The 21,211-nt window shown below is 44.6% G+C and overlaps 1 non-coding gene across 1 annotated transcript; it reads right to left on the bottom strand.

The window, feature by feature from the left end:
* Positions 1-4,006: 4,006 nt before the first annotated feature.
* Positions 4,007-4,197, bottom strand: LOC148142117 (U2 spliceosomal RNA). Its single transcript, XR_015752428.1, has one exon. It is a non-coding gene; the product is annotated as a U2 spliceosomal RNA (small nuclear RNA).
* Between the last annotated feature and the right edge of the window lie 17,014 nt (positions 4,198-21,211).

The following is a 21,211-nucleotide window of genomic DNA, read 5'->3' as shown; positions in this document are numbered from 1 at the left end:
TGTCTAGGGGAAACCCATACTTGGTGGGTGCAGTGTACCGTGAGAACAAATTCTATTGTTGACATCATTCAGCAGGTTACCACCTTCACACACAAGGCCAACAGGTGAGTCACAAATGAATAACATTACATGGGTTTTGGTGCTGGTGGGATGCCGGATATGTCGGCCCTACATCCTGACAACTGGTGGACCATGTCAAAAAACATGTCCATTTGATCATTCTCTGCTGGCAGCAAGCTGCCTGCACTCAACCAGCCCAGGCTTGTAAGCCTCATTAGAAGTGATTCTGCTTTGGAAATCATTGATTCAATAATCTGAATTATTCTAAGAGTTAAACTGGAAACCAATTCAAGATCAACAGCTGGATGCATCTGTGCATGAGTTAGAAGCAACAAATATAATTCCACAGGACTCTGGGTCATGTCGGCAAAAGGAATTTTTACAGACATTGTACTTCTTTGATGAGAAAGGCATCATGGAGACAACCAAACTCTGCTTTATCCCCATAGTGACACCCTGACCAATCAGAGTCCACCTATCTGGTCTGAGAGTTAAGATTGACAGCGAACTGTTTTTGCTGCATCTCCATGGTAATGATGGCCCAGCCAATCAGCTTCACCTTCCCATTTCATATCAAAAGCTTCAACTCCTTTTGTTTTCAAAACAAGAGAACGGGTTTCCACCTGGATGTGAGCAATATTACTGACATAGTTTGCTTGAAATGCTGGGATTACAGTTTGGGGTAAAGTTAATCACTTTTGTTGCCTTTAAAATTCAGCTGAAACAGAGTGGCTAGAAATTTGGTGAGTTCAGTGGATCTCTTTTGAAAAGTTCACATTTGTTTGACTTTGAGACATAACAGCTTAGCTTTAATCAACATTCATTAGTGCACAAAACCCATCCACTCTATAGCCCAGCTTTGACACCTGTCCTTTTAAGAAATCACCACAATTACAGAAATACTGTTAACTTCAGAGACACAGCAAAAAAACACTAACAAAATTATGCTGGGAGAAAGTGAGGACTGCGGATGCTGGAGATCAGTGTCAAAAAGTGTGGTGCTGGAAAAGGACAGATGGTCTTGAGGAAGAGTTTAGGATGGAAACATCGACTCTCCTCCTCCTCGGATGTTGCCTGACTGGCTGTGTCTTTCTAGCTCCACACTTTTTGAACAAAATTATTCCATATAAATTCCACAATTTCCCCCCCACAGGACCTCAGGTAGTAATCAATGTCATGTTACAGTGCAGATTTTGGCACATTGTCTCTGTTCTAGTTTGTTAAATGTTATCTTTTTTATTCATTTGTGGGATGAGGGTGTTGCTGTCTCGGCCAGTATTTATTGCCCATCCCGAATGGTGCAAAGAGCAGTTAAGATTCCACCACATTGCTTTGGGTCTGGAAAAACATGGAGACCAGACCAGGTAAAAATGGCAATTTCCTTCCCTAAAAGCCATTCCAGAACAAGTTGAGTGTTTCCAACAATCAGCAATGCAGTCATGGCCATGATTCCTCTCATACTTACAGATTTTTCTAGAATTCAAATTCCACCATCTGCCATGGCAGGATTTGAATCTGGGTCCCCAGCACATTACCTGGGTCTCTGGATTAGCAGTCCATCACTGGGTCACTGGGTCATCGCCTGACCTGCAATATTAGATTATACAGAATAGCATTTACTCTCTGTATTGCAGTGAACAGCAGTCCCTGTGTATGCTATGCTAAACAGCAATTTCGGAGTATATGAAACAGAAGTCCCTGTGTGTATTACAGAGAGTAGCTGTCCCTGTCTATATTATAGAGAAGAGCAGATCCTGTGCATATTGCAGAGAACATTAGTTCCCATGTGTTTTCTAACCCTTTCTAGATTCACAACATGTTTCCAAGAGGAAGAAAGCCTGAATTGCAACACAATCATCCAAAAGTGGTCCAACCAATGTCCTGCACAACTGCAATATGACCTCCCAACTACTATATTCAGTGCTCTGTCCCACTAAGGAAAACATACTAAACACCTTCTTCATTATCCTATCCATCTGTAACTCCACATTCAAGGAACTATGAACCGTGTTCCAAGGTCTCATTGGACACTCCCCAGGACCTTAACATGAAGTGTATAAACCCAGTCCTGATTTTCCTTTCTAAAGTGCAGTACCTCTCATTTACCTAAATTAAACTTCTGCCACTCCTCAGCCCATCGGCCCATCTGATCAAGATCCTCTGACGTAACCGTCACCGCTGTCCACTCCACCTCCAACTTTGGTTTCATCTGCAAACTTACTAACTGTACCTCCTTTGCTCACATCCATATAATTTATATAAATGACACAAAGCAGTGAACTCAGCACCAATCCCTGTGGCACCCCACTGGTCACAGGGCTTCAGTCTGAAAAGCAAGCTTCCACCACCACCACCACCACCACCATCTGTCTTCTACTTTCAAGCCAGTTGTGTATCCAAATGGCTAGATTTCCCTGTATTCCTTCTGACCAAATTTTGCTCACCAGGCCACCATGAGGGAGCTTGTCAAAGCCTTCATCAATCCTCTTTGTTGATACTTCAAAAGACTCAATCCAGCTTGTGAGACATGATTTCCCATGCACAAAGCCACATTGACTATCCCTAGTCAGCCCTTGCTTTTCCAGATGTGTGTAAATCCTATCCCTCAGGATTCCCCCCAATAACTCGTCCACAACTGACATCAGGCTCACCGGTCTATAGTTCCTGAAAACAGCAGGATATAGTATAGAGAACAGCAGTCCCTGTGAAAATATAGAGAACAGAAGACACGTTGTACAATGCAGAGAACATGAGTCCCTGTCTATAATATAGAGAACAACAATCCCTCTGTCTATTAGCAGCACATGTGTATGACATAGAGAACAGCAGTTCCTGTGTCTTATCTGGAGAACAGCAGTACCTGTGTATAATACAGGGAACAGCTGTTCCTGTGTGTAATATGGACAAGAGCTGACCCTGTGTCACATATAGAGAGTAGCAGTCGCTGTGTATAATATAGAGAACAGCAGTCACTGTGTATAATATAGAGAACAGCAGCACCTGTGTATAAGATAGAGAACAGCAGTCCCTGTGTATAAGGTAGAGAACAGCAGTCCCTGTGTATAATATGGACAATAGCTGTCCCTGTGTATCATATAGAGAGTAGAAGTCACTCTGTACAATGTAGAGATCAGCAATTCTTTTCCCTGGAGTGGGGGAGTCCAGAACTAGAGGCCATAGGTTTAGCATTAAAGGGGAAAAAATTCAACGGGATGCAAGGGGCAACTTTTTCATGCAGAGAGTGGTGCGTGTATGGAATGAGATGCCAGAGGAAGTGGTGGAGGCATTTAAATTAAACTAAATTACAGCATTTAAAAGGCATCTGGATGGATATATGAACAGGAAGAATTTAGAAGGATATGGGCCAATGCTGGCAAATGGGACTAGATTAGGATATCTGGTTAGCATAGACAAGTTGGACTGAAGGATTTGTTTCTGTGCTGCACATCTCTCTGATGCTGTGCTTTAAATACATCAGATCTTTGTCTGCTTCACATTGTTCTCAAAATCTCTCATTTAATACATCAAAGTGATTCTCATCATCATCAAAATCCGAATTGTTGATTACTTCAATAGCTTCATGTTCTCCATTTTGTTTTCTGAAATGCCGTTTGCCATTAGGTAGAGCTGGTGGGCAACTTTGTTTGACTTTTAAGGTAAAAACAATGACTGCAGATGCTGGAAACCAGATTCTGGATTAGTGGTGCTGGAAGAGCACAGCAGTTCAGGCAGCATCCAAGTAGCAGCAAAATCGACGTTTCGGGCAAAAGCCCTTCATCAGGAATAAATCAGAAAGACACAGACAAATCGGATTGTAGAACAAGTTGATTTGCACGAAGGCAAGTCTGACTTGACGAACGAAAACTGTCCGTACTCGGAACATAAGGAATAAAGCAAAAGCATCACAAAAAGAGGACAAACAAAGCTGATTTTCAGATTCTTTAATGAGGGGCACACCATTCCCAGAAACACTGCAATACTGGGACGATGCGTGGAGTTAGTGGAGCAAGCTCCTAACACAACTCCTTCCTGCAAAAATCAGATTAATATTCAGTCCCTCAGTCAGGGACATATCAGATATTAAAACTGACAAGAACAGAACTACACATGATCTTAGCCAAAAGGCCGAGAAGCGATACTTGTCGCATCCGTGAATACCTTCGGACCCAGCCGCTTCCTACATTTCTACCAGCCTGACTGTGACCAAAGACCTATAGCTCACGGTTGACAGTTTCATTGCTGCCTAGTTATTTCCAGATCTTCTAACCCGAGTAAACGATCCATTTATCCAGGTGAATTCATCTCATCTTTTCTATGACCCTGTTTGATAGTGAATGTAGATGAGCAGTAATGTACCAATCAGCTGCGCTGGGGCTGAGTGTAGGTCACGAACAAGCCGGTCGTGTGTCTCTGACAGAGTATCAATGAGATTGCAGCAACCCACTGGGACAGAGCTGTGCACAGAGAATGGTGCAGCACAGAGGGAGGTACTGCAGCTCCTCATTGTCTGCATCAGCTGTCACTCTGTATGGGCTCCTTCCCTAGTCCCACTCGCCATGCTTTTCCCCATGCAGGCCCTGCAAATCTCTCTGCAGATAATCATTTAACTCTCTCCTGAAAGCCATGATTGAATCTGGCTCCAATGGCCCCTCAGGCAGTGCACAGCCAATAGTAACCACTCAATGAAGATGGTAGGTGTTAGAAACGAAAATCGCTTCTCAATAATCGCTCTAGACAAATTCAGGAAAACAAAGTTTTATTAACAAGTCTGCAGAGTTGGGCACCCTTGGAAAAAAAAGGCGCGCCAGGCTAACAATGTTTCTGTTTAAATACAGTACAAGTCCCTCCCCTCTATAGCTCTAAAGAGTCACGAGGTTCACATTCTCACAAAGTCTGCAACAGTTTCCCGAGTTGTTTTTCTACCCTGTAGTCTTATCAGTCAAGGACTTATTCTTCTCTGTCAGAGTTAGTGGTCTTATCAATCAAGGACTTGTTTTTCTACTCTGTAGCAGCAGATGTCTCGTCCTTTATTATAGAGAAGCATGTTTTACCCTACCCCCACGGCTCTTTTCCCTTTAGACTCTGAGGTCATGCACATCTTAACTATTTGTACCGAAATCGTCTCTCACAGTAGGGATTACCTACATACCTTGATGAAATGGGACACTTCGTTAAAAACAATTAACCCCTACCCCTGCCCTCAGCCCCATGTATTCCCTTGATATATGACATGATTTGGAGATGCCGGTGTTGGACTGGGTTGTACAAAGTTAAAAATCACACAACACCAGGTTATAGCCCATGTTGGACTTTGGCTCAATCTACAAACTTACTTTCTTCTATGTGTGAGCCAAGTCCTGCGTGTTCTTTTAAATGAAGCAATAGGAGAAGATATTCGGTCTCACACTCTTAATTTATTTTACACAGTAAGTGAACAAATCATTCAGAGCTCTGGGTCTAAACCCCTTTGTCCCTGACAAACTAGAAAAGTATGCCAGTTCAAAAAGAAAAGACCTCGTTTTGTCCCTGCCCCAGTCTTTTATACAATAAAAAACGTCATATAAACACTGAGGTAGAATTGTCTTCTGATTGGGTGTTAATCTGACTCCTTTCCCCACCTTCTTACATTCCTAGCTGTCCGACCCCACGTGACCTTCTTTTGCCCGCGAAATGGGGCATCACGTGGCCTCCTCGACCCACTTCCGAGGCGCGAAACGGGACGTCACGTGATCGCCCGCCCTCTTCCGGGGCGCGAAACGGGACGTCACGTGATCGCATGCCCTCTTCCGGGGCGCGAAACGGGACGTCACGTGACCGGTCCGCTCTCTTCCAAGTGCGAGACGGGGACGTCACGTGGCCACGCCCCGCACTCGGAAGAGCCCAAGACGGGGACGTCACGTAGCCACGCCCCCTGCTTGAGTTACAGAGTCACCACAGTTTTAAATACTGAATCCATCCTGAGTCACAGCCAGCCTTCCGTTTTTAAAGTATATTTACACCCAACAGGTTTAATTCTGTCGGACTATAACCTGGTGTTGTTTGATTTTTAACTTGATATATGCAATTCCCTGGAGTTTGTGCTGTTCCATTCTCTGGTATAAACGACCTGAACTGTTAATGCTAATAATTCCTGCCTCTCTACAAGGCAAATCAAGACAAACAATTGAAACGGGTTCTAATTCTGATCGAGTACTATCATTGTCTGGAAATATTAGGTGACTGTTCTGAACGTAAATCCTTAGACTAATCCATCCATCTTGTATTATGTGAACTCTGATCTCCAAACCATTAAACTCTGCCAACCCCGTCAACTGAAATGAACAGAAACATGGTGGACCTGAAGTTTGATCGAGTGAATCAGCAACAAATGATTTGGCTTTGACTCCAAATATCCCAATTGCAATTTGCTACGTTAGAATTGCATATCAAGATTCACAGAGTCATGGAGTTGTACAGCACGGAAATAGACACTTTGTTTAAGTGGCTGGCATCCATCAGATAACTTCGATAAACCTAGTCCCAGTTGCCAGCATTTGGCCAATAACCATCTGAATCCTTTCTATTCATATACCCATCCAGATGCTTTTCAAGTGTTGTAATTGTACCCGCCTTACAAACATCCACTCCATCCACCACCGACGCTGAGTAGCATCAAGATGCACTGCAAACGTTTACCAAAAATCCTTCGACAACACCTTCCAAACCTACAACTACTTCCACTTTGAAGGACACCTCCAATTTTGGTGTAATTTGCAAATTTACTAAATATACCTCCTACTGAGACACTCAGAAACACATACATGTACACAGATAGACACCCATACACATACACAAAGACACACATACATACACAAACACGCACGGGCAGGCAGTCACACACATATATTCACAGATATTGCCAAGGAGGGCAAAAGTGAGGACTTTATTAGAATTCCTTTTTTCCGAAAACTAAATGACAAATTGGTAAATGTTTAGGAATGTGTGAGTTTACTGGAAATTTGTGCATAATTTGAGCTGGATATCTGTGCCTTTAACAAATTTGGAAACTAAACAAACAAAAAAGTGGTCTGCTTAGCAGAATGTGAGACTGCTTTTGAAAGGATGAAGGCTGTACTGTATTCCCATTGAAATAAAGACCAGCAATGTGTTAAAAAAACATCCAAAGAACTGTGGTTGCTGGAAATCAGAAACAAATTCAGAAAATTGATCGAGTAAATCAGCAAGTCTGCCAGCATTTGTGGAGAGAAAACAGAGTTAACATTTTGGGTTCAGTACTGCGTTTTTCCAGCAATTTCTGATTTTGGTTTCACCAGTCCATTTGCCTTCCCTATTACCCACTGAACTCCGATGTCAGCTTTTTCTGATTCACAGATGAGGAATCCCAAATCCCTCTGTTCTGTAGCTATCTGCATTTAAATAATATTAACCTCTTCTATTCTTCCTGACTTTCTCCTCCTTATATTCCACCAGCCAAGTTTTCACCCACACATGTAACCTCTCTAGAACGTTCTGCAGACACTGACATTCTCTTCACTTGCCTTCCGACTGATTTACAAACTTGGTGACAGTACATTCACTTCCCTAACCCAAGTCATTAATATGTACATCGGCAATAACTGTGGTCCCAGTACTGCGGCACTCCACTAGTAACCGGTTGCCATCCTAAATATGCCCCCCCCCCCCACCTTGCCCACTTTCAGCCCACTTTATGTTCTGTGGAGTTGGTCAATCCTCAGTCCATGTTAATGTCCTCCCCCAACACCATTGGCTCTGATCTGTTTCAGTGGAGAAAGAAAGAGTGAGCTCGCACATCCCCTCTAGTACACTTTCTCTGTGACCCCCATATCCTCAGTGACAAGCGCCACTTCCTGATCTTTGTGACCCCAATCTCCCTGGTAACAGACCCCTCCCATTGACCTGAGTCTCAGTGATGACCGCATTCTTGTTCTGACCCTTGTGCCCCTGGTAATCGGGCCGGCTCTCTGACCTTTCTGACCTTGATATCCAGCGTAACAGACTGCACCCTCGGAACATTGTGACCCCACTCCCTGACTTTTGTGGCCTCGGTTTCCCTGGAAACAGACGCCACTCCCTGACTGTTGTGACGCTGGTTTCCCTGGAAACAGACGCCACTCCCTGACTGTTGTGACGCTGGTTTCCCTGGAAACAGATGCCACTCCCTATCTGTTGTGACGCGTGTTTCCCTGGAAACAGATGCCACTCCCTGACTGTTGTGACGCTGGTTTCCCTGGAAACGGATGCCACTCCCTGTCTGTTGTGATGCTGGTTTCCCTGGAAACCGACCCCACTCCCTATCTGTTGTGACACGTGTTTCCCTGAAAACAGACGCCACTCCCTGACTGTTGTGACGCTGGTTTCCCTGGAAACCGACCCCACTCCCTATCTGTTGTGACGCGTGTTTCCCTGGAAACAGATGCCACTCCCTGACTGTTGTGATGCTGGTTTCCCTGGAAACGGACGCCACTCCCTGACTGTTGTGACGCTGGTTTCCCTGGAAACAGATGCCACTCCCTATCTGTTGTGACGCGTGTTTCCCTGGAAACAGATGCCACTCCCTGACTGTTGTGACGCTGGTTTCCCTGGAAACGGATGCCACTCCCTGTCTGTTGTGACGCTGGTTTCCCTGGAAACAGACGCTACTCCCTGTCTGTTGTGACGCTGGTTTCCCTGGAAACAGACGCTACTCCCTGACTGTTGTGACCTCAATTGCCCTGGTAATAGACGCCACTCACTGACTGTTGTGGCCTTGGTTTCCCTGGAAACAGACCCCACTCACTGACCGTTGTGAGGCTGGTTTCCCTGGTAACAGACCCCATTCATTGACTGCTGTGACCCCGGGTTCCCCAGTAACGGATCCCTCTCACTGACTGTTCTGACCCCGGTTTCCTTGGTAACGGACCCCAATCACGCCTGTTGTTACCCTGGTTTCCGCGGCAATATACCCCATCCCCAGATCGATGCAACTCTAGTTTCCATGGTAAGAGATTCCACACCTCCCCCTGACTGTTGTGACCCTGGTTTCCCCGGTAATGGAGCTGGAGAACAGACCACATCTGGCTTGCTTTTGTCTTCCCAGTGACTGAACTACTCCACCTTGCAGTGGTCAGTCAACAGGCCAGCTCATCTCTGAACATGCTCACCATAATCTCCAGCCCAGGGGTAGTGCATCTGTGAGTGATGGGGAAGCGGAGCAATTAGACAGATACCATACCCCAGTTTTCTGGGGGGGGTGGGGGTAGAGTCGACAAGTAGAGGGCAGGAGATGGCGAGGGGGAGGGTGGGCAGTGTTTGACATGAACATGAAGGAGAAGAGGGAGGGGTTGCTGTAGGTGAGAGGGAGATAGAGAGGGGAGAGCACGACAGGAAAAGTGTGAGACAGGGCGGAGGAGCTGTCTCCACAGGAAGGGGATGCAATGAGGCCATTCAGGGGCAAGGTCTGAAGAGCCAGACAGGACCAGGGTCAGTTAATGGGGGAGCCAGGCATGATGGATCTAAAGGACTCTCTCTGTGAGGTAAAGTTTCCGCAGTCCTGCAACTGGGATCTTGCTGTTGTTATGGACCAGTCCAGACACACTCAAAACATTTTATGAAGGTAGTGCAGACTGAACTTTTTATGTATTTTCAAAGCAGACTGCGGGTGGATATTCCAGGAGTGATGCAGCTGATCAAACCACTCAGCTTTAAACAAAACAGAACTTATTTAAACACGACCATGGGTGGCAAGGTGGCACAGTGGTTAGTACTGCTGCCTCAAAGCAGCAGAGACCCGGGTTCAATTCCCGCCTCAGGCGACTGACTGTGTGGAGTTTGCACATTCTCCCCGTGTCTGCGTGGGTTTCCTCCGGGTGCTCCGGTTTCCTCCCACAGTCAAAAGATGTGCAGGTCAGGTGAATTGGCCATGCTAAATTGCCCGTAGTGTTAGGTAAGGGGTAAAGGTAGGGGTATGGGTGGGTTGCGCTTCGGCGGGTCGGCGTGGACTTGTTGGGCCGAAGGGCCTGTTTCCTCACTGTAAGTAATCTAAATGGTACTACAGGTGAAACATGAACACCGAATTTAGAATAACAGCTTATTTGAAAATCCAACTGATTCTTTATCGCAGCGTAACGAAGCTGTTCCACTCTCTGCAACATCCCATAAACACATCCCTTGGCAAAAGGTAACTTCAAACACAATTGCCTACAGCAGGAGAGGTTTGAGAGGGAAAGTTCAGGTAAGACTCTGTTGAAGCATGGAACCTCTTTACACTGTAGCTGCTTTTCCCCAGCAGTTTTCTGAATCGCTGCTAAAAACTAAACCCCACCAGGAAAAAAACCGGAACTGAGAGAACTGGCCACTCCCCTGCCAGACATATTGGAGCCTTTACCTTTCTGACCACTCAAGGACAAAATAATCTTGTTAAAAGGGCATTAAAGTGGACACAAGCCAGTCAGTCCACACAGACTCACTTACCTTTGTCCAGGGGTACGGGGCTCAGGGCTGTAGTAGGGACATGCAAACTAGTTGTGGGGGCACTCATTTAGTGAGCCAAACATTTGGGGATGCAAAATATTTAGGGAAGGGTATAAATTTGTGAGTGGAGTGAGAATGGGTGAGCACAAATAGTTTTGAACAGTTTCAAAACTGGGTTAACACATTCAGGTCTGAAAGAGAGAAAGAGAGAGAGGGAGAAAGGGAGGGTAAGAGAGAAAGGGAGAGAGGGTGTTTGTGACAGAGAGTGAGAAAGAGAGAGTGGGCATGGAGAAAGAAGGACAGAGAGAGGGAAGGAAGGGAGATGGGGAGAGATAGAAGGACAGAGAGAGAGGGAGAAAAAGAGAAAAATTTGGAGAGAGGGAGAGTCGGCCACTGTGTGTGTGTGAGAGAGAGAGACGGTAGGGAGAGAGAGAACAGAGTTACCGGGAAGGACAGAGAAAGAGAGGCAGAGAGAAAGAAGAACAGACAGTGAGAGAGAGAGAGAGAGACAAACAGGAGTTAACATATGCAGTGTTGTTGGAGGGAATCGTGAGGGACAGAATGTACATGTATTTGGAAAGGCAAGGACTGATCAGGGATAGTCAACATGGCTTTGTGCATGGGAAATCATGATTGAGTTCTTTGAAGAACAAAGAGGATTGATGAGGGCAGAGCGGTAGATGTGATCTATATGGACTTCAGTAAGGCGTTCGACAAGGTTCCCCGTGGGAGACTGATTAGCAAAGTTAGATCTCACAGAATACAGGGAGAACGAGCCATTTGGATGCAGAATTGGCTCAAAGGTAGAAGACAGAGAGTGGTGTTGGAGGGTTGTTTTCAGACTGGAGGGCTGTGACCAGTGGAGTGCCACAAGGCTTGGTGCTGGGTCCTTTACTTTTTGTCATTTACATCAATGATTTGGATGCAGCATAAGACGTACAGTTAGTAAGTTTGCAGATGACACCAAAATTGGAGGTGTAGTGGACAGTGAAGAGGATTACCTCAGATTACAATGGGATCTTGATCAGATGGGCCAATGGCGCTGAGACGTGGCAGATGAAGTTTAATTCAGATAAATGCGAGGTGCTGCATTTTGGGAAAGCAAATCTTAGCAGGACTTATACACTTAATGGTAAGGTCCTAGGGAGTGTTGCTGACCAAAGAGACCTTGGAGTGCAGGTTCAGAACTCCTTGAAAGTGGAGTCGCAGGTAGTTAGGATAGCGAAGAAGGCGTTTGGTATGCTTTCTTTTATTCATCAGAATAATGAGTCCGGGAGTTGGGAGGTCATGTTGCGGCTGTAGAGGACATTGGTTAGGCCACTGTTGGAATATTGTGTGCAATTCTGATCTCCTTCCTATTGGAAAGATGCTGTGAAACGTGAAGGGGTTCAGAAAAGATGTACAAGGATATTGCCATGGTTGGAGGATTTAAGCGATGAGGAGTGGCTGAACAGGCTGAGGCTGTTTTCCCTGGAGCATCAGAGGCTGAGGGGTGACCTTGTAGAGGTTTATAAAATCATGAGGGGCATGGATAGGATAAATAGACAAAGACTTTTCCTTGGAGTGGGGGAGTCCAGAACTAAAGGGCATAGGTTTAGCGTGAGAGGGGAAAGATATATGTGTGTGTGTGTGTATGGGTGTGTGTGTGTGTGTTTGTGTGTGTTTGTATGTGTGTGCGTTTGTGTGTGTGTGTTTGTGTGTGTGTGTGTGTTTGTGTGTGTGTGTGTGTGTGTGTATGTGTGAGTGTGTGTGTGTGTGTGTGTGTTTTTCTTTGTCTCTCTGCATGTGAATGCATTTCTGTGTTTGTGTGTTTTTTTGTGTGCATGGATGGTACTGTTGGTTTGGATTTTGCTGTGAGCTACTGCTCTCCGTCTCTCCCTCACTGACTGAATCTTGTGATCCACAATGTCCTCAGGGAGGGACTTCCAGGATTTTGACCCATCACCAGTGAATGATCAGTTACATATTTCCAAGTCAGGATGGTGAGTGGCTTGGAGGGGAATGTGCTGGGGCTGGTGTTCCCATGTATCTGCTGCCCTTGTCCTTTTAGATTGAAGTGGTCATTGGTTTAGACAGTGATGCATAAGGAGTTGGCTGTTTGTCACATTAGCATGGGGACTTGAATTGTTACCGAGCAGTGAGATCATGTATTTAATGGTCTTTTTCTGATCAACTCTTCTATTTAATTTCTTCAGAACCCTGCGAAGGATTTCATTTGGATGAGACTTACAGAAGGTTGCAAGTTGATAGGAGTTACCCAATGGGTAATTCCATTTTCCTGCCCAATTTCATTGGATTGTGCGATAATGGGGAATCCAAAGGTTCCCAACTCAACTCTCTCCTTGCACAGGGATAAAGACTCTCTGTCAGGGATGTGATACAATACTCCACAGTTGCTTGGATGAGGGGTCAGTCCAACAACATTCAAGAAGCTTGACACCATCCAGGATAAAGCAGTCACTTGATTGTCAAACATGCACTACTACCACCACTGACAGTCACATCCGCAGTGTGTACCATCTACAAGATGCACTGCAGGCGTTCACCAAAGTTCCTCACATCCATGACCATTTCTATCTAAAAGGACAAGGCCAGCAGACACATGGGAACATGAGGGCGGCACAGTGGTTAGCACTGCTGCCTCACAGCGCCAGAGACCCGGGTTCAATTCCCGCCTCAGACAACTGAATGTGTGGAGTTTGCACATTCTCCCCGTGTCTGCGTGGGTTTCCTCCGGGTGCTCCGGTTTTCTCCCACAGTCCAAAGATGTGCAGGTCAGGTGAATTGGCCATGCTAAGTTGCCCGTAGTGTTAGGTAAGGGGTAAAGGTAGGGGTATGGGTGGGTTGCGCTTCGGTGGGTCGGTGTGGACTTGTTGGGCCGAAGGGCCTGTTTCCACACTGTAAGTAATCTAATCTAATCTAATCTAAACACCATCCCCTGCACGTTCCACTCCAAACCACTCACCATCCTGACTTGGAAATATGTCACTGATCATTCACTGTCGCTGGATCAGATTCCTGGAATTCCCTCCCTAAGGACATTGTTTGTCATCCAACAGCACATGGTCTGCAGTAAGAACACACCTCACCACCACATTCTCAAGGGGCAATTAGGGATGGGTAATAATTGGTGACCCAGCCAGCAACAACCGTATTTCACAAGTGAATGAAGAAAATCACTTCATGGTCTGGAAATAATAGGATCCTTCTGACAGCTTCGCTGAGGAGTTTCATTTATTCGCAACGCAGGGAAATCGTGTAACACTAACTGTCATGCTGATCTTCACTCTGATCCCAGACAATGTTGCTGCGTAAATAAATGTGTTTATGCAACAACTTAGGAGCTGCAGCATGTAACCAGCTTTCCTAAAGTGATACAGAAAAGGTGAGAAGTCGATGGTATTGATTCCTTGAATGGCTTTATATAAGAAATCTACAACAGCGATTAACCACAGGAAGATGAAGCTGCCAGAGTTGGTAAAGAGCAAAACCACAGCCTTCCTTCTACTCTCCATCTCTGGATCCCTGTGATTCTTTCCTTTGCTCTCACCCTTCAGCCTCTTCCGGACTCAACTGGTCACTAAAATGTGTCTGACTGTCAGAGCATTGTGCAACAGAATCAAAGCGAATGGCAGTAAAAGGGTCAAAACTGGATCAAACCAATCTAATGCTTCCCACCAAGTCTCAGTATGGGAGCCTGATTTTGTTTTACTGTCAAATGGAACATTGTTGATTCTTCTCCAAGCCTCATATTGAAAAGAGAAGGGGATGTTTTTCAAATAAAGCAGGGTGCAGGTTGTTGTTCGAACCACAGTCGCAGTTTTCTCAGTGCAATATTTTGTTTTCAGTGTCTGACAACAAATGGCCACAAATCGGTCAAAGGAGAAAGTGATGGTGAACCACACAGAGCCGTCCATGGCAGCATGTACCAGGATTGCAGTGACAGTACACACTGGTGTGATGCCCAGGAAAGGCAGTGGGTAATAAGAAAAGCGAAATCTCCACAGTATAGCATCAGTAACAATGACCATCAGATCGGCAGCTGCCATAAATACCAGATAGCGAGTAGTGCAAGGGGAAAGACCACAGTTTTCCTGGGAAAGGATTGCAATTGCCATCAAATTAACTGTAGAAGACAAATGGGAAAATACAGTGAATTACTGAGCAGAAACTCCCCCAACCCAATCCAGGGAACAACAATAAGATTTTACCAGCAAACATCGTGGCAGTGTGTGAGTGGAAGTGGTTGGGGTTGAGTGAGATTTAATTTTAAAACATTCACACCCACCTCAGATTGTCTTCCAGCTCAGTCACTCCAGAGATTATGGAGTTTGGACAAAGACTGAGCTCACACTCCCTCCTAGGAGAGTAGAAGGAAGTCTGTGATTTTTGTTTGGTTGCAAGCTCACTGTTTGAATGAGTGCAATACATTCTTAAAGATGTCATCTCTAAATCTGATGCAGAATCCCATTAGAAACCTTTCTCCCTCCTCAGTCATTATACTGGCAATTGGACTGTCGATTGGACTGTCAATAACAAAACCTCTTCCCTTCTCCCTGGATCAAGTCATTTCCTGCTCTTAGCATTGGACCAAGTCCTAATTGCAGCCAGAGAACAGGTCATCAGAACATGCATCAGATTTCAAACAAGAATACTCTGCACAGTTTAGCAGAGCATGCAGGTCTCCCTTAGTGCCAATGTGTGAATGTCACAACGCTGTGATATTTACACTGTAAATCAACACATTGATTTGTTTCTGTATACATGGATCAGGAGGGCAAACTGTTGAGATATGAATCTCCTGACCACAGACTGTGAGGAGGAAAGAGTTTCCAGATGGGGTGAGTGTTAGACTGAGCTTTACAAATCAAAATGGGGGGCATATTCCTCATTTCCTTTGTTTAGCCATAATAAAAATGTTATCTTTGATTTAAACTTAACAACTGCAGTTTGTGGAAGAGAACTCTAACCCTCTCCCACCTTTTCAGTGTAGAAACACTGACGAATATCTCTCCTGAACATCTTGGCCCACATTCTCAGATTATGCTCCTTGTTCTAGAATGTCCAACTGTGAAAATAATTCATCTTTTCCTGTCTTTTCCTGTTAATACTTTGTAGGACGTTGCACAGATTACCCTTCAACCTTTAAAATTCTCCCCAAAACAGGCTGCATATGTGTAACAAAAACAGAAAAGCTCAGCAGGACCGGCAGCATCTGTAGGAGAGAAAGCAGAGTTAACTTCTCGTGCCTGGCTACCCTTCTTCACAACTAACTTGCCCGATCTCTCCTTATACCCTCACACCGTATGAAACTGGAACAGATGACAGAACACTGAGATCAGAGAATGCTGCAGCAGCAGGGATTTTGGGAGTCCCTGTCAGTGGAGAATTCTACCGAGAATGCTGCTCAGTGAATTTCCGTCACTGTTCCAGTGTCTGGATAAGGCTGACCAGTCAGTGAGCTGGAGACATTATTGTCCATAAGATAAAACCAGAGAGCAAATTAAAACAACTTCAGTTCTCATAAATGCGAGATGATCTGTCCCTTCAGGCAGTTGACTAGCTCCTTGTTTGAGACTCTGAGCTGGTGCATTCCCAGAGACCCTGCCTTCTCCTGTGCGGATCTCCATGGGGAGATCGACGTGACAGCGTTCCTCAGCTTTGTTGCTGTTTTTTCAAATTTCTGTCAATGAACAAACTAATTACAATAACAAGTTTAATCCAAAAATGAAGGAGTTTTGCTGCTCAATACTTTGTAATGAAATAACAAAAACAGAATCTGGAACCTGCCATTGATAACACTGTCCACTCAAACACCCTGGGCCCCATCCCGAGATCATAAAATATTTCAACAAATGCCTCATCCGGAACAGTTTATTCCAGTTTGAAATTATGTCTGAGAACTGTCCTTCTGCATTCTCGGGTCGGAGCTGCCCTCTTTAAACAAGAACATTTTACTCTGATTGAAATGGGAATCTTCTCACACACTGAATGTGTACATTGCTGCCAAGGTCAGAATTTATTCCCCATTCCCTATTTCCCAGGATCCGGCATCACATGTAGGACCAAGGGAGTAGAACACACTGCCTTTCCTGAGGTAAGGTGACTCAGTGAACACGTTGGGCTTCCTACAATGGAGACTGAGCTCTCTCTTCACATCACTGCGCAACTGCATGCACCACTGACCTCTCTGACCGTATTGTCACTGCCTATTCAGATACTTTACTGATTTCTCTGAGCTTACTGTCACTGTCCAACCCGATACATCACTGACCTCTCTGACCTTACTGACACTCCCTATCCACATCCATCACTCTAGCATTGCAGCTACAACAGCTAACAAGGAAGGCAAATGGAATTTTGATCGTTATTATGAAAGAAGTACAAAAGTTGGGAAGTGCAGCTGAAAGAATACAAGGCATTCGTGCAAACTCAGCTGGAAATTGCAACAATGAGGCAAAAGTGAGGACTGCAGATGCTGGATATCTGAGTCTAGATTAGAGTGGTGCTGGAAAAGCACAGCAGGGTCAGGGCAGTATCTGAGGAGCAGGAAAACCAACGTTTCGGGCAAAAGCCCTTCATCGGTCATATTGCAAACAATATCTGTCTCTTTACTTGTGAAAGGATATAATTGCATTGGAGGCTGTTCAGAGGAAGGTCATGAGATAACTCCAGGGATGAAGATGTTGTCTTATTCCTCCTTCAAACAAGTTTGACAACTTGTCGAATGTTCTTCATGAATGTGCCCAGGTGTCACGCAACACTAAAACGGTCAAACAGTCTGAACACAAGCCGATACCAATATAAACAGTCCCTTCTTCATTATGTAATTGTTACAATACCCTTTCAGTATGGACGTACTGCCTCGAATTCTATTTGGCCCCTTAAGCTTACAATACTTCCCAAGTTCCACAGTCTCTCTCTCTTACATATATACACCCTCTCACTCTCTCCATCTCACTCTCTCCCCCTCTTTCTCTCTCTATCTCTCTCCATCTCTGGGTCGACAAAGCTGCTTTCTCTCTCTCTCTCTCTCTCTCTCTCTCTCTGTTCCCCCACCCCGCTCTCTCTCTCTCTCTCTGGATGGTCAGCTGGCCTCTGCCTTTTGCTGTACTGGTTTCCTTGTGATCCTTCCAGAAGATTCAAAGAACCGATCTTCAGGTGAACCCAGTTTTTGTACGGTTTTGGATGGTTTTCTGGAACTTTGTATAGTTCTGGCCACTCAGGAGAATTGGTCAATATTTTGAAACTTTGCCAATCACTTGGATGGCTCGCTACTGTTTGTTTCTTTGTGTAGCAGGACCTGGTGCCTTTCTGTTTAGGTCCTCCACTGTTCGGTGAGTAAGTTGTTGTGGATGTGCCTGTCCAGGATAACTGTCACCTTTCATATTATGCTGGTGTCATTACCAACTGGCTGCTGTGTTCACGCTGTGACTGGTGTGTGGGTTTTATGACTGGAGAGTTTTACTTGTCCAATATACCCAGAATTTCTTGCTGTTGGCTAATTTGACCACCTCTCCGAGTTTTAGAAGCCAGTAGGCTGCTACCTTTTCCCCTTTTCAAATGGAAATATGTTGATACAATTTTACAAACCTAATTGTAAAACTTGGTTCTGTTTGTTGTCGGGGCAGCCAGCTGTTTGTACAAAAACCATTCGGTATATTGGTCAAACCGCTCATCATTCATCTGAGAAGGGATATCATAGAGTCATAGAAGTGAATCATCGAATCCCTTCAGTGTGGAGGCAGGCCATTCAGCCCATTGAGTGCACACTGACCCTCTGAAGAGATTCTGGTTAATTGTCTTGGAGTGACCCTCCAGGTTGGTTACTAAGTGATTTCTAGCCTGATTCTCCATGGGCTGTCCCATGGTCTCCTGTTGATTGTCTGTGTTCAGTTCTTCTCGGGCTCGGTTAACTTGTTGGTTCAGGATCCTGAGTTTATTTTCCAAATTCGCCAAGTCAAGGCCATTGACCGGTGACACTCCTGCCCCGTGTGCTTTGGCCAGATCATTAAAGGGTTCCCTTCTCTTTGGTCACTTAACTGCCGGTCTGGTTATTCCCACATATTTCCCTGTCCCTCATCACGTTATCCCATGGGTCAGTTGGGAATGCAATCATTTTAATGGTGAAGGACCCCACTCCAGTAACTGTAACCCTGATGTTATGATTAGGGTTGGTATTAGTCTGTGGTGAATGTTATTGAACAGGGTTTTCCCTGGGAGTTTAATGACTAGTCCATTGTGAGGGTCCGGTGAGTGAGGGACAAGCTGGAGGAGGAGCCTTCACTCCTGGTCTCAGCCCGTTTTTAATTTTGTTCCCAAGGAATTCTCCCTGGCAGGCCTTCCCAGGACACTGCTGTTCTCTACTTTATACACATGGACTGCTGTTCCCTATATTGTACACATTGGCTGTTTTTCTTTGTATTATACACAGTGACTGTTGTTCCCAATATTAGACACAGGGATAGCTGTTCCTCAGATGAGACACAGGGACTCATGTTCTCTATATTATACACACGGACTGCTGTTCTCTATATCATACACAAGGACAGTTGTCACTTATGTTACACACAAGGCCTGCTGTTGTCTATATTACACACAGGGACAGCTGTTGTCTATATTATGCACAGGTACTACTGTTCTTTATATTTTTCACAGGGTCTGCTGTTCTCTGTATTATACACGCAGACTGCTGTTGTCTATAATATAAGCAGTAACTGCTATTCTCTTGGTTGTACACTGGGACTGCTGTTGTCTATATTTCACACATTGGCTGTTTTTCTTTGTATTATACACAGTGACTGTTGTTCCCAATATTAGACACAGGGACAGCTGTTCCTTATATGAGACACAGGGACTCATGTTCTCTATAGTATACACAGGGATTGCTGTTCTCTGTGTTATACACAGGGACTGCTATTCTCTATCTTCTACACTGTGGCTGCTGTTCTCTGTACTACACACAGGGATGCATGTTCTCTGTATCTATAATGTAAGCAGGGAAAGCTGTTTTCTGGAGAAGTTACATGCACTGCTTTTCTCTATGTTAAACACAGGGACAGCTGTTCTCTATATAGTATGCAGGGACTGCTCTACTCTTTATGATACACAGAGGTTGTTGTTCTCTGTGTTATACATATGGGCAGCTGTTCTCTGTATTATACACAGGGTCACATATTCATTATATTAAACACAGCATCTGCCGTTCTATGTTCCATAGACAGATATATTATAGTCATATAGACAGCTGTTCTCTGTATTATACACAAGGACAGCTGTTGTCTATATTATACACAGGGCCTGCTGCTCTCTATATGATACACAGGGACAGCTGTTGACTATATTATACTGCTGTTCTACATATCATACACAGGTTTTCTGTATTAGACACAGGGATTCCTGTACTTCTAAAAAAACACAGGGACTGCTTTTCTCTCAATTATACACAGGGACAGCTGTTCTCTGCATTGTGCACAGGGACTGGTGTTCTCTATATTGTATGCCGGGACTGCTGTACTCTTTATTATACTCATGGACAGCTGTTCTATATTAAACACATGGACAGCTGTTCTCTGTATTTTACACAAGGATAGCTGTTGTCTATATTATACACGGGGACTGCTGTTTTCTGTATTATACACAGCTGCTGCTTTTCTCTGTATTATACACATGGATTGCTGTTCTCTACATTACACAGAGCGACTGCTGCTCTCTATGTGAGACAAAGGTCCAGCTGTTGTCAATATTTTTAACAGGGACTGATGTTCCCTATATTGTCCACAGGGACTGCTGTTCTCTGTATTGTACACAGGGACTGCTGTTCTCTATATTAGACATGGGAACTTCTGTTCTCTATATAATACACAGGGACTGCTGTTCTGTTTATTGTACACATGGACTGCTGTTCTCTATATTAGACATGGGAACTGCCATTCTCTATATGAAACACAGGGACTGCTGTTCTGTTTATTATACACAGGGACTACTGTTCTCTGTATTAGACATGGGAACTGCTGTTCTCTATATGATTCACAGGGACTGCTGTGATCCATATTATACACAGGGACTGCTGTTCTCAATGTTGTACACAGGGACTGCTGTACTCTCTTCTACACAAGGAGTGGTGTTCTTTCTGTTATACACAGTGACATTTGTTCTTATAGTAGACACAGGGACTGCTATTACCAACATGAGACACATGGTCTGCTGTTCTCTCCAGTGCATGTCGGACACATGTTTTCTATATTGTATACAGGGACTGCTGTTCTCATTATTAAACACAGGGACAGCTGTTCTCTATATAGTGCACAGAGACTGCTGTTCTCTGTATTGTACACAGACAGTGCTGTTCTCGAAAATAATCACAGAAGCTGGTGTTTTCTATGTTATACACAGGGACTGCTGTTTTCCTTATTAAATACAGGGACTGCTGTTCTCTATATTTAACACAGGGACAACTGTTTTGTTTATTGTACACAGAGACTGCTGTTCTCTATATTATACACAGGGACAGATGTCTGTATTATACACTGGGACTGCCGTTCTTTATATTTGAAAAGAGGAACTGCTGTGCTCTATATTATACACAGGGACTGCTGTTCTCTATATTATACATGGGATCTGCTGTTCTCTGTATTATACACAGGTCCTGCTGTTCCCTATATTAGACATGGGGACTGCT

This window comes from Chiloscyllium plagiosum, unplaced genomic scaffold (genome assembly GCF_037043375.1).
Source record: "Chiloscyllium plagiosum isolate Xiang-an unplaced genomic scaffold, Cpla_swu_hap1 HiC_scaffold_31, whole genome shotgun sequence".
Lineage (NCBI taxonomy): Eukaryota > Metazoa > Chordata > Chondrichthyes > Orectolobiformes > Hemiscylliidae > Chiloscyllium > Chiloscyllium plagiosum.
The sequence above is the reverse complement of the archived record's forward strand: the minus strand, read 5'-3'. Positions and strand labels throughout refer to the sequence as shown.